This window comes from Scyliorhinus torazame, chromosome 5, assembly GCF_047496885.1.
Source record: "Scyliorhinus torazame isolate Kashiwa2021f chromosome 5, sScyTor2.1, whole genome shotgun sequence".
Classification (NCBI taxonomy): Eukaryota; Metazoa; Chordata; class Chondrichthyes; order Carcharhiniformes; family Scyliorhinidae; genus Scyliorhinus; species Scyliorhinus torazame.
Window position 1 is genome coordinate 30650746 of NC_092711.1, and position 13419 is coordinate 30664164.

Below are 13419 nucleotides of genomic sequence, written 5' to 3' on the forward strand. Positions count from 1 at the left end.
CCTCAGCATCTTCACTAACCTTCCAATAACACAACCTGCAGAAACCCATCCTCAGCAACTCCACTCACCTTCCAATAACACAACCTGCAGAAATCCATCGTCAGCATCTCCACTAACCTTCCAATAACACAATCTGCAGCAACCCATCCTCAGCATCTCCACTCACCTCCCAATAACACAACCTGCAGAAATACATCGTCAGCATCTCCACTAACCTTCCAATAACTCAACTAGCAGAAACCCATCCTCAGCATCTTCACTCACCTCCCAATAACACAACCTGCAGAAACCCATCCTCAGCATCACCACTCACCTCCCAATAACACAACCTGCAGAAACCCATCCTCAGGATCTCCCCTCACCTCCCAATAACACAAACTGCAGAAATCCATCGTTAGCATCTCCACTCACCTCCCAATAACACAACCTGCAGAAACCCGTCCTCAGCATCTTCATTATCCTCCCCAAAACACAACCTGCTGAAACCCATCCTCAGCATCTCCACTCACCTTCCAATAACACAACCTGCAGAAACCCGTCCTCAGCCTCTTCACTCACCCCCCAATAACACAACCTGCATAAACCCATCCTCAGCCTCTTCACTAACCTTCAAATAACACAAACTGCAGAAATCCATCCTCAGCATCTCCACTCACCTTCCAATAACACAACCTGCAGTACCCCATCTTCAGCATCTCCACTCACCTCCCAATAACACAACCTACAGAAACCCACCCTCAGCATCTCCACTCACCTCCCAATAACACAACCTGCAGAAACCCATCCTCAGCATCTTCATTAACCTCCCAAAAACACAACCTGCAGAAACCGATCGTCAGCATTTCCACTCACCTCCCAATACCACAACCTGCAGAAACCAATCCTCAGCATCTTCATTAACCTCCCAAAAACACAACCTGCAGAAACCCATCCTCAGCATCTCCACTCACCTTCCAATAACACAACCTGCAGAAATCCATCCTCAGCATCTTCACTCACCTCCCGATAACACAACCTGCAGAAACCCATCCTCAGCATCTTCACTCACCTTCCAAGAACACAACCTGCAGAAACCCATCCTCAGCATCTCCACTCACCTCCCAATATCACAACCTGCAGAAACCCATCCTCAGCATCTTCACTCACCTTCCTATAACACAACCTGCAGAAACCCATCCTCAGCATCATCACTCACCTCCCAATGACACAACCTGCAGAAAACCATCCTCAGCATCTTCATTAACCTCCCAAAAACACAACCTGCTGAAACACATCCTTAGCATCTCCACTCACCTCCCAATAACACAACCTGCAGAAACCAATCCTCAGCATCTTCACTCACCTTCCAATAACACAACCTGCAGTACCCCATCATCAGCATCTCCACTCACCTCCCAATAACACAACCTGCAGAAACCCATCCTCAGCATCTCCACTCACCTCCCAATAACACAACCTGCAGAAACCCATCCTCAGCATCTTCATTAACCTCTCAAAAACACAACCTGCAGAAACCGATCATCAGCATTACCACTCACCTCCCAATAACACAACCTGCAGAAATCAATCCTCAGCATCTTCATTAACCTCCCAAAAACACAACCTGCAGAAACCCATCCTCAGCATCTCCACTCACCTTCCAATAACACAACCTGCAGAAACCCATCCTCAGCATCTTCTCTCTCCTCCCGATAACACAACCTGCAGAAACCCATCCTCAGCATCTTCACTCACCTCCCAAGAACACAACATGCAGAAACCCATCCTCAGCATCTCCACTCACCTCACAAGAACACAACCTGCAGAAAACCATCCTCAGCATCTCCACTCACCTTCCAATAACACAACCTGCAGAAACCCATCCTCAGCATCTTCACTCACCGCCCAATAACACAACCTGCAGAAACACATCCTCAGCATCTCCACTCACCTCCCAATAAGACAACCTGCAGAAAACCATCCTCAGCATCTTCACACACCTTCCAAGAACACAACCTGCAGAAATCCATCCTCAGCATCTTCACTCACCTTCCAATAACACAACCTGCAGAAACCCATCCTCATCATCTCCACTCACCTTCCAATAACACAACCTGCAGAAACCCATCCTCATATCTCCACTCACCTCCCAATAACACAACCTGCAGAAACCCATCCTCAGTTTCTCCATTCACCTCCCAATAACACAACCTGCAGAAACCCATCCTCAGCATCTCCACTCACCTCCCAATAACACAACCTGCAGAAATCCATCCTCAGCATCTCCACTAACATTGCAATAACACAACCTGCAGAAACCCATCCTCAGCATCTCCACACACCTCCCAATAACACAATCTGCAGAAACCCATCCGCAACATCTCCACTCACCTTCCAATAACACAACCTGCAGAAACCCATACTCAGCATCTCCACTCACCTCCCAATAACACAACCTGCAGAAATCCATCGTCAGCATCTCCACTAACCTTCCAATAACTCAACCTGCAGAAACCCAACCTCAGCCTCTTCACTAACCTTCCAAGAACACAAACTGCAGAAATCCATCCTCAGCATCTCCACTCACCTCCCAATATCACAACCTGCAGAAACCCATCCTCAGCATCTCCACTCAACTCCCGATAACACAACCTGCAGAAACACATCCTCAGCATCTCTACTCACCACCCAATAACTCAACCTGCAGAAACCTATCCTCAGTATCTCCACTCACCTTCCAATAACACAACCTGCAGAAACCCATCCTCAGCATCTCCACTCACCTCCCAATATCACAACCTGCAGAAACCCATCCTCAGCATCTCCACTCACCTCCCAATAACACAACCTGCAGAAACCCATCCTCAGCATCTTCACTCACCTCCCAATAACTCAACCTGCAGAAATCAATCCTCAGCATCTTCACTAACCTTCCAATAACACAACCTGCAGAAACCCATCCTCAGCAACTCCACTCACCTTCCAATAACACAACCTGCAGAAATCCATCGTCAGCATCTCCCCTCACCTCCCAATAACACAAACTGCAGAAATTCATCGTTAGCATCTCCACTCACCTCCCAATAACACAACCTGCAGAAACCCGTCCTCAGCATCTTCATTATCCTCCCAAAAACACAACCTGCTGAAACCCATCCTCAGCATCTCCACTCACCTTCCAATAACACAACCTGCAGAAACCCGTCCTCAGCCTCTTCACTAACCTTCAAATAACACAAACTGCAGAAATCCATCCTCAGCATCTCCACTCACCTTCCAATAACACAACCTGCAGTACCCCATCTTCAGCATCTCCACTCACCTCCCAATAACACAACCTACAGAAACCCATCCTCAGCATCTCCACTCACCTCCCAATAACACAACCTGCAGAAACCCATCCTCAGCATCTTCATTAACCTCCCAAAAACACAACCTGCAGAAACCGATCGTCAGCATTTCCACTCACCTCCCAATACCACAACCTGCAGAAACCAATCCTCAGCATCTTCATTAACTTCCCAAAAACACAACCTGCAGAAACCCATCCTCAGCATCTCCACTCACCTTCCAATAACACAACCTGCAGAAATCCATCCTCAGCATCTTCACTCACCTCCCGATAACACAACCTGCAGAAACCCATCCTCAGCATCTTCACTCACCTTCCAAGAACACAACCTGCAGAAACCCATCCTCAGCATCTCCACTCACCTCCCAATATCACAACCTGCAGAAACCCATCCTCAGCATCTTCACTCACCTTCCAATAACACAACCTGCAGAAACCCATCCTCAGCATCATCAGTCACCTCCCAATGACACAACCTGCAGAAAACCATCCTCAGCATCTTCATTAACCTCCCAAAAACACAACCTTCAGAAAAACATCCTCAGCATCTTCACTCACCTTCCAATAACACAACCTGCAGAAACCCATCCTCAGCATCTTCACTAACCTTCCCTTAACGCAAACTGCAGAAAGCCATCCTCAGCATCTCCACTCACCTCCCAATAACACAACCTGCAGAAACCCATCCTCAGCATCTCCACTCACCTCCCAATAACACAACCTGCAGAAACCCATCCTCAGTTTCTCCATTCACCTCCCAATAACACAACCTGCAGAAACCCATCCTCAGCATCTCCACTCACCTCCCAATAACACAACCTGCAGAAACCCATCCTCAGCATCTCCACTCACCTTCCAATAACGCAACCTGCAGAAACCCATCCTCAGCATCTTCTCTCTCCTCCCGATAACACAACCTGCAGAAACCCATCCTCAGCATCTTCACTCACCTCCCAAGAACACAACCTGCAGAAACCCAACCTCAGCATCTCCACTCACCTCCCAAGAACACAACCTGCAGAAACCCATCCTCGACATCTCCACTCACCTTCCAATAACACAACCTGCAGAAACCTATCCTCAGCATCTTCACTCACCGCCCAATAACACAACCTGCAGAAACACATCCTCAGCATCTCCACTCACCTCCCAATAAGACAACCTGCAGAAAACCATCCTCAGCATCTTCACACACCTTCCAATAACACAACCTGCAGAAATCCATCCTCAGCATCTTCACTCACCTTCCAATAACACAACCTGCAGAAACCCATCCTCAGCATCTCCACTCACCTCCCAATATCACAACCTGCAGAAACCCATCCTCAGTTTCTCCATTCACCTCCCAATAACACAACCTGCAGAAACCCATCCTCAGCATCTCCACTCTTCTCCCAATAACACAACCTGCAGAAATCCATCCTCAGCATCTCCACTAACATTGCAATAACACAACCTGCAGAAACCCATCCTCAGCATCTCCACACACCTCCCAATAACACAATCTGCAGAAACCCATCCGCAACATCTCCACTCACCTTCCAATAACACAACCTGCAGAAACCCATACTCAGCATCTCCACTCAACTCCCAATAACACAATCTGCAGCAACCCATCCTCAGCATCTCCACTCACCTCCCAATAACACAACCTGCAGAAATCCATCGTCAGCATCTCCACTAACCTTCCAATAACTCAACCTGCAGAAACCCAACCTCAGCATATTCACTCACCTCCCATTAACACAACCTGCAGAAACCCATCCTCAGCATCTCCACTCCCCTCCCAATGACACAACCTGCAGAAACCCATCCTCAGTATCTTCACTCAGCTCCCGATAACACAACCTGCAGAAACCCATCCTCAGCATCTTCACTCACCTCCCAAGAACACAACCTGCAGAAACCCATCCTCAGCATCTCCACTCACCTCCCAATATCACAACCTGCAGAAACCCATCCTCAGCATCTCCACTCACCTTCCAATAACACAACCTGCAGAAACCCATCCTCAGCATCTTCACTCACCTCCCGATAACACAACCTGCAGAAACCCATCCTCAGCATCTTCACTCACCTCCCAAGAACACAACCTGCAGAAACCCATCCTCAGCATCTCCACTCACCTCCCAATATCACAACCTGCAGAAACCCATCCTCAGCATCTTCACTCACCTCCCAAGAACACAACCTGCAGAAACCCATCCTCAGCATCTCCACTCACCTCCCAATATCACAACCTGCAGAAACCCATCCTCAGCATCTCCACTCACCTTCCAATAACACAACCTGCAGAAACCCATCCTCAGCATCTTCACTCACCTCCCGATAACACAACCTGCAGAAACCCATCCTCAGCATCTTCACTCACCTCCCAAGAACATAACCTGCAGAAACCCATCCTCAGCATCTCCACTCACCTTCCAATAACACAACCTTCAGAAACACATCCTCAGCATCTTCACTCACCTTCCAATAACACAACCTGCAGAAACCCATCCTCAGCATCTTCACTAACCTTCCCTTAACGCAACCTGCAGAAAGCCATCCTCAGCATCTCCACTCACCTCCCAATAACACAACCTGCAGAAACCCATCCTCAGCATCTCCACTCACCTCCCAATAACACAACCTGCAGAAACCCATCCTCAGTTTCTCCATTCACCTCCCAATAACACAACCTGCAGAAACCCATCCTCAGCATCTCCACTCACCTCCCAATAACACAACCTGCAGAAACCCATCCTCAGCATCTCCACTCACCTCCCAATAACACAACCTGCAGAAACCCATCCTCAGCATCTCCACGCACCTCCCAATAACACAACCTGCAGAAACCCATCCACAACATCTCCACTCACCTACCAATAACACAACCTGCAGAAACCCATACTCAGCATCTCCACTCAACTCCCAATAACACAATCTGCAGCAACCCATCCTCAGCATCTCCACTCACCTCCCAATAACACAACCTGCAGAAATCCATCGTCAGCATCTCCACTAACCTTCCAATAACTCAACCTGCAGAAACCCAACCTCAGCATATTCACTCACCTCCCATTAACACAACCTGCAGAAACCCATCCTCAGCATCTCCACTCACCTTCCAATAACACAACCTGCAGAAACCCATCCTCAGCATCTTCACTCACCTCCCGATAACACAACCTGCAGAAACCCATCCTCAGCATCTTCACTCACCTCCCAAGAACATAACCTGCAGAAACCCATCCTCAGCATCTCCACTCACCTTCCAATAACACAACCTTCAGAAACACATCCTCAGCATCTTCACTCACCTTCCAATAACACAACCTGCAGAAACCCATCCTCAGCATCTTCACTAACCTTCCCTTAACGCAACCTGCAGAAAGCCATCCTCAGCATCTCCACTCACCTCCCAATAACACAACCTGCAGAAACCCATCCTCAGCATCTCCACTCACCTCCCAATAACACAACCTGCAGAAACCCATCCTCAGTTTCTCCATTCACCTCCCAATAACACAACCTGCAGAAACCCATCCTCAGCATCTCCACTCACCTCCCAATAACACAACCTGCAGAAACCCATCCTCAGCATCTCCACTCACCTCCCAATAACACAACCTGCAGAAACCCATCCTCAGCATCTCCACGCACCTCCCAATAACACAACCTGCAGAAACCCATCCACAACATCTCCACTCACCTACCAATAACACAACCTGCAGAAACCCATACTCAGCATCTCCACTCAACTCCCAATAACACAATCTGCAGCAACCCATCCTCAGCATCTCCACTCACCTCCCAATAACACAACCTGCAGAAATCCATCGTCAGCATCTCCACTAACCTTCCAATAACTCAACCTGCAGAAACCCAACCTCAGCATATTCACTCACCTCCCATTAACACAACCTGCAGAAACCCATCCTCAGCATCTCCACTCCCCTCCCAATGACACAACCTGCAGAAACACATCCTCAGCATCTCCACTCACCTTCCAATAACACAACCTGCAGAAACCCATCCTCAGCATCTTCACACACCTCCCGATAACACAACCTGCAGAAACCCATCCTCAGCATCTTCACTCACCTCCCAATAACACAACCTGCAGAAACCCATCCTCAGCATCTCCACTCACCTCCCAATATCACAACCTGCAGAAACCCATCCTCAGCATCTCCACTCACCTTCCAATAACACAACCTGCAGAAACCCATCCTCAGCATCTTCACTCACCGCCCAATAACACAACCTGCAGAAACACATCCTAAGCATCTCCACTCACCTCCCAATAAGACAACCAGCAGAAACCCATCCTCAGCATCTTCACACACCTTCCAATAACACAACCTGCAGAAATACATCCTCAGCATCTTTACTCACCTTCCAATAACACAACCTGCAGAAATCCATCCTCAGCATCTTCACTCAACTTCCAATAACACAACCTGCAGAAACCCATCCTCATCATCTCCACTCACCTTCCAATAACACAACCTGCAGAAACCCATCCTCAGCATCTTCACTAACCTTCCCTTAACGCAACCTGCAGAAAGCCATCCTCAGCATCTCCACTCACCTCCCAATAACACAACATGCAGAAACCCATCCTCAGCATCTCCACTCACCTCCCAATAACACAACCTGCAGAAACCCATCCTCAGTTTCTCCATTCACCTCCCAATAACACAACCTGCAGAAACCCATCCTCAGCATCTCCACTCACCTCCCAATAACACAACCTGCAGAATTCCATCCTCAGCATCTCCACTAACATTGCAATAACACAATCTGCAGAAAGCCATCCTCAGCATCTCCACTCACCTCCCAATAACACAACCTGCAGAAACCCATCCTCAGTTTCTCCATTCACCTCCCAATAACACAACCTGCAGAAAAACATCCTCAGCATCTCCACTCACCTCCCAATAACACAACCTGCAGAAATCCATCCTCAGCATCTCCACTAACATTGCAATAACACAACCTGCAGAAACCCATCCTCAGCATCTCCACTCACCTCCCAATAACACAATCTGCAGAAACACATCCTCAGCATCTCTACTCACCACCCAATAACTCAACCTGCAGAAACCTATCCTCAGTATCTCCACTCACCTTCCAATAACACAACCTGCAGAAACCCATCCTCAGCATCTCCACTCACCTCCCAATATCACAACCTGCAGAAACCCATCCTCAGCATCTCCACTCACCTCCCAATAACACAACCTGCAGAAACCCATCCTCAGCATCTTCACTCACCTCCCAATAACTCAACCTGCAGAAATCAATCCTCAGCATCTTCACTAACCTTCCAATAACACAACCTGCAGAAACCCATCCTCAGCAACTCCACTCACCTTCCAATAACTCAACCTGCAGAAATCCATCGTCAGCATCTCCACTAACCTTCCAATAACACAATCTGCAGCAACCCATCCTCAGCATCTCCACTCACCTCCCAATAACACAACCTGCAGAAATACATCGTCAGCATCTCCACTAACCTTCCAATAACTCAACTAGCAGAAACCCATCCTCAGCATCTTCACTCACCTCCCAATAACACAACCTGCAGAAACCCATCCTCAGCATGACCACTCACCTCCCAATAACACAACCTGCAGAAACCCATCCTCAGCATCTCCCCTCACCTCCCAATAACACAAACTGCAGAAATCCATCGTTAGCATCTCCACTCACCTCCCAATAACACAACCTGCAGAAACCCATCCTCAGCATCTTCATTATCCTCCCAAAAACACAACCTGCTGAAACCCATCCTCAGCATCTCCACTCACCTTCCAATAACACAACCTGCTGAAACCCGTCCTCAGCCTCTTCACTCACCCCCCAATAACACAACCTGCATAAGCCCATCCTCAGCCTCTTCACTAACCTTTATATAACACAAACTGCAGAAATCCATCCTCAGCATCTCCACTCACCTTCCAATAACACAACCTGCAGTACCCCATCTTCAGCATCTCCACTCACCTCCCAATAACACAACCTGCAGAAACCCACCCTCAGCATCTCCACTGACCTCCCAATATCACAACCTGCAGAAACCCATCCTCAGCATCTCCACTCACCTTCCAATAACACAACCTGCAGAAACCCATCCTCAGCATCCTCACTCACCTCCCGATAACACAACCTGCAGAAACCCATCCTCAGCATCTTCACTCACCTCCCAAGAACACAACCTGCAGAAACCCATCCTCAGCATCTCCACTCACCTTCCAATAACACAACCTTCAGAAACACATCCTCAGCATCTTCACTCACCTTCCAATAACACAACCTGCAGAAACCCATCCTCAGCATCTTCACTAACCTTCCCTTAACGCAAACTGCAGAAAGCCATCCTCAGCATCTCCACTCACCTCCCAATAACACAACCTGCAGAAACCCACCCTCAGCATCTCCACTCACCTCCCAATAACACAACCTGCAGAAACCCATCCTCAGTTTCTCCATTCACCTCCCAATAACACAACCTGCAGAAACCCATCCTCAGCATCTCCACTCACCTCCCAATAACACAACCTGCAGAAACCCATCCTCAGCATCTCCACTCACCTCCCAATAACACAACCTGCAGAAACCCATCCTCAGCATCTCCACGCACCTCCCAATAACACAACCTGCAGAAACCCATCCACAACATCTCCACTCACCTTCCAATAACACAACCTGCAGAAACCCATACTCAGCATCTCCACTCAACTCCCAATAACACAATCTGCAGCAACCCATCCTCAGCATCTCCACTCACCTCCCAATAACACAAACTGCAGAAATCCATCGTCAGCATCTCCACTAACCTTCCAATAACTCAACCTGCAGAAACCCAACCTCAGCATATTCACTCACCTCCCATTAACACAACCTGCAGAAACCCATCCTCAGCATCTCCACTCCCCTCCCAATGACACAACCTGCAGAAACACATCCTCAGCATCTCCACTCACCTTCCAATAACACAACCTGCAGAAACCCATCCTCAGCATCTTCACACACCTCCCGATAACACAACCTGCAGAAACCCATCCTCAGCATCTTCACTCACCTCCCAATAACACAACCTGCAGAAACCCATCCTCAGCATCTCCACTCACCTCCCAATATCACAACCTGCAGAAACCCATCCTCAGCATCTCCACTCACCTTCCAATAACACAACCTGCAGAAACCCATCCTCAGCATCTTCACTCACCGCCCAATAACACAACCTGCAGAAACACATCCTAAGCATCTCCACTCACCTCCCAATAACACAACCTGCAGAAATCCATCCTCAGCATCTTTACTCACCTTCCAATAACACAACCTGCAGAAATCCATCCTCAGCATTTTAACTCAACTTCCAATAACACAACCTGCAAAAACCCATCCTCATCATCTCCACTCACCTTCCAATAACACAACCTGCAGAAACCCATCCTCAGCATCTTCACTAACCTTCCCTTAACGCAACCTGCAGAAAGCCATCCTCAGCATCTCCACTCACCTCCCAATAACACAACCTGCAGAAACCCATCCTCAGCATCTCCACTCACCTCCCAATAACACAACCTGCAGAAACCCATCCTCAGTTTCTCCATTCACCTCCCAATAACACAACCTGCAGAAACCCATCCTCAGCATCTCCACTCCCCTCCCAATAACACAACCTGCAGAAATCCATCCTCAGCATCTCCACTAACATTGCAATAACACAATCTGCAGAAACCCATCCTCAGCATCTCCACTCACCTCCCAATAACACAACCTGCAGAAACCCATCCTCAGTTTCTCTATTCACCTCCCAATAACACAACCTGCAGAAAACCATCCTCAGCATCTCCACTCACCTCCCAATAACACAACCTGCAGAAATCCATCCTCAGCATCTCCACTAACATTGCAATAACACAACCTGCAGAAACCCATCCTCAGCATCTCCACTCACCTCCCATTAACACAATCTGCAGAAACACATCCTCAGCATCTCTAATCACCACCCAATAACTCAACCTGCAGAAACCTATCCTCAGTATCTCCACTCACCTTCCAATAACACAACCTGCAGAACCCCATCCTCAGCATCTCCACTCACCTCCCAATATCACAACCTGCAGAAACCCATCCTCAGCATCTCCACTCACCTCCCAATAACACAACCTGCAGAAACCCATCCTCAGCATCTTCACTCACCTCCCAATAACTCAACCTGCAGAAATCAATCCTCAGCATCTTCACTAACCTTCCAATAACACAACCTGCAGAAACACATCCTCAGCAACTCCACTCACCTTCCAATAACACAACCTGCAGAAATCCATCGTCAGCATCTCCACTAACCTTCCAATAAGACAATCTGCAGCAACCCATCCTCAGCATCTCCACTCACCTCCCAATAACACAACCTGCAGAAATACATCGTCAGCATCTCCACTAACCTTCCAATAACTCAACTAGCAGAAACCCATCCTCAGCATCTTCACTCACCTCCCAATAACACAACCTGCAGAAACCCATCCTCAGCATCTCCACTCACCTCCCAATAACACAATCTGCAGAAACACATCCTCAGCATCTCTAATCACCACCCAATAACTCAACCTGCAGAAACCTATCCTCAGTATCTCCACTCACCTTCCAATAACACAACCTGCAGAACCCCATCCTCAGCATCTCCACTCACCTCCCAATATCACAACCTGCAGAAACCCATACTCAGCATCTCCACTCACCTCCCAATAACACAACCTGCAGAAACCCATCCTCAGCATCTTCACTCACCTCCCAATAACTCAACCTGCAGAAATCAATCCTCAGCATCTTCACTAACCTTCCAATAACACAACCTGCAGAAACCCATCCTCAGCAACTCCACTCACCTTCCAATAACACAACCTGCAGAAATCCATCGTCAGCATCTCCACTAACCTTCCAATAACACAATCTGCAGCAACCCATCCTCAGCATCTCCACTCACCTCCCAATAACACAACCTGCAGAAATACATCGTCAGCATCTCCACTAACCTTCCAATAACTCAACTAGCAGAAACGCATCCTCAGCATCTTCACTCACCTCCCAATAACACAACCTGCAGAAACCCATCCTCAGCATCACCACTCACCTCCCAATAACACAACCTGCAGAAACCCATCCTCAGCATCTCCCCTCACCTCCCAATAACACAAACTGCAGAAATCCATCGTTAGCATCTCCACTCACCTCCCAATAACACAACCTGCAGAAACCCATCCTCAGCATCTTCATTATCCTCCCAAAAACACAACCTGCTGAAACCCATCCTCAGCATCTCCACTCACCTTCCAATAACACAACCTGCAGAAACCCGTCCTCAGCCTCTTCACTCACCCCCCAATAACACAACCTGCATAAGCCCATCCTCAGCCTCTTCACTAACCTTCAAATAACACAAACTGCAGAAATTCATCCTCAGCATCTCCACTCACCTTCCAATAACACAACCTGCAGTACCCCATCTTCAGCATCTCCACTCACGTCCCAATAACACAACCTGCAGAAACCCACCCTCCGCATCTCCACTCACCTCCCAATAACACAACCTGCAGAAACCCATCCTCAGCATCTTCATTAACCTCCCAAAAACACAACCTGCAGAAACCGATCGTCAGCATTTCCACTCACCTCCCAATACCACAACCTGCAGAAACCAATCCTCAGCATCTTCATTAACCTCCCAAAAACACAACCTGCAGAAACCCATCCTCAGCATCTCCACTCACCTTCCAATAACACAACCTGCAGAAATCCATCCTCAGCATCTTCACTCACCTCCCGATAACACAACCTGCAGAAACCCATCCTCAGCATCTTCACTCACCTTCCAAGAACACAACCTGCAGAAACCCATCCTCAGCATCTCCACTCACCTCCCAATATCACAACCTGCAGAAACCCATCCTCAGCATCTTCACTCACCTTCCAATAACACAACCTGCAGAAACCCATCCTCAGCATCATCACTCACCTCCCAATGACACAACCTGCAGAAAACCATCCTCAGCATCTTCATTAACCTCCCAAAAACACAACCTGCTGAA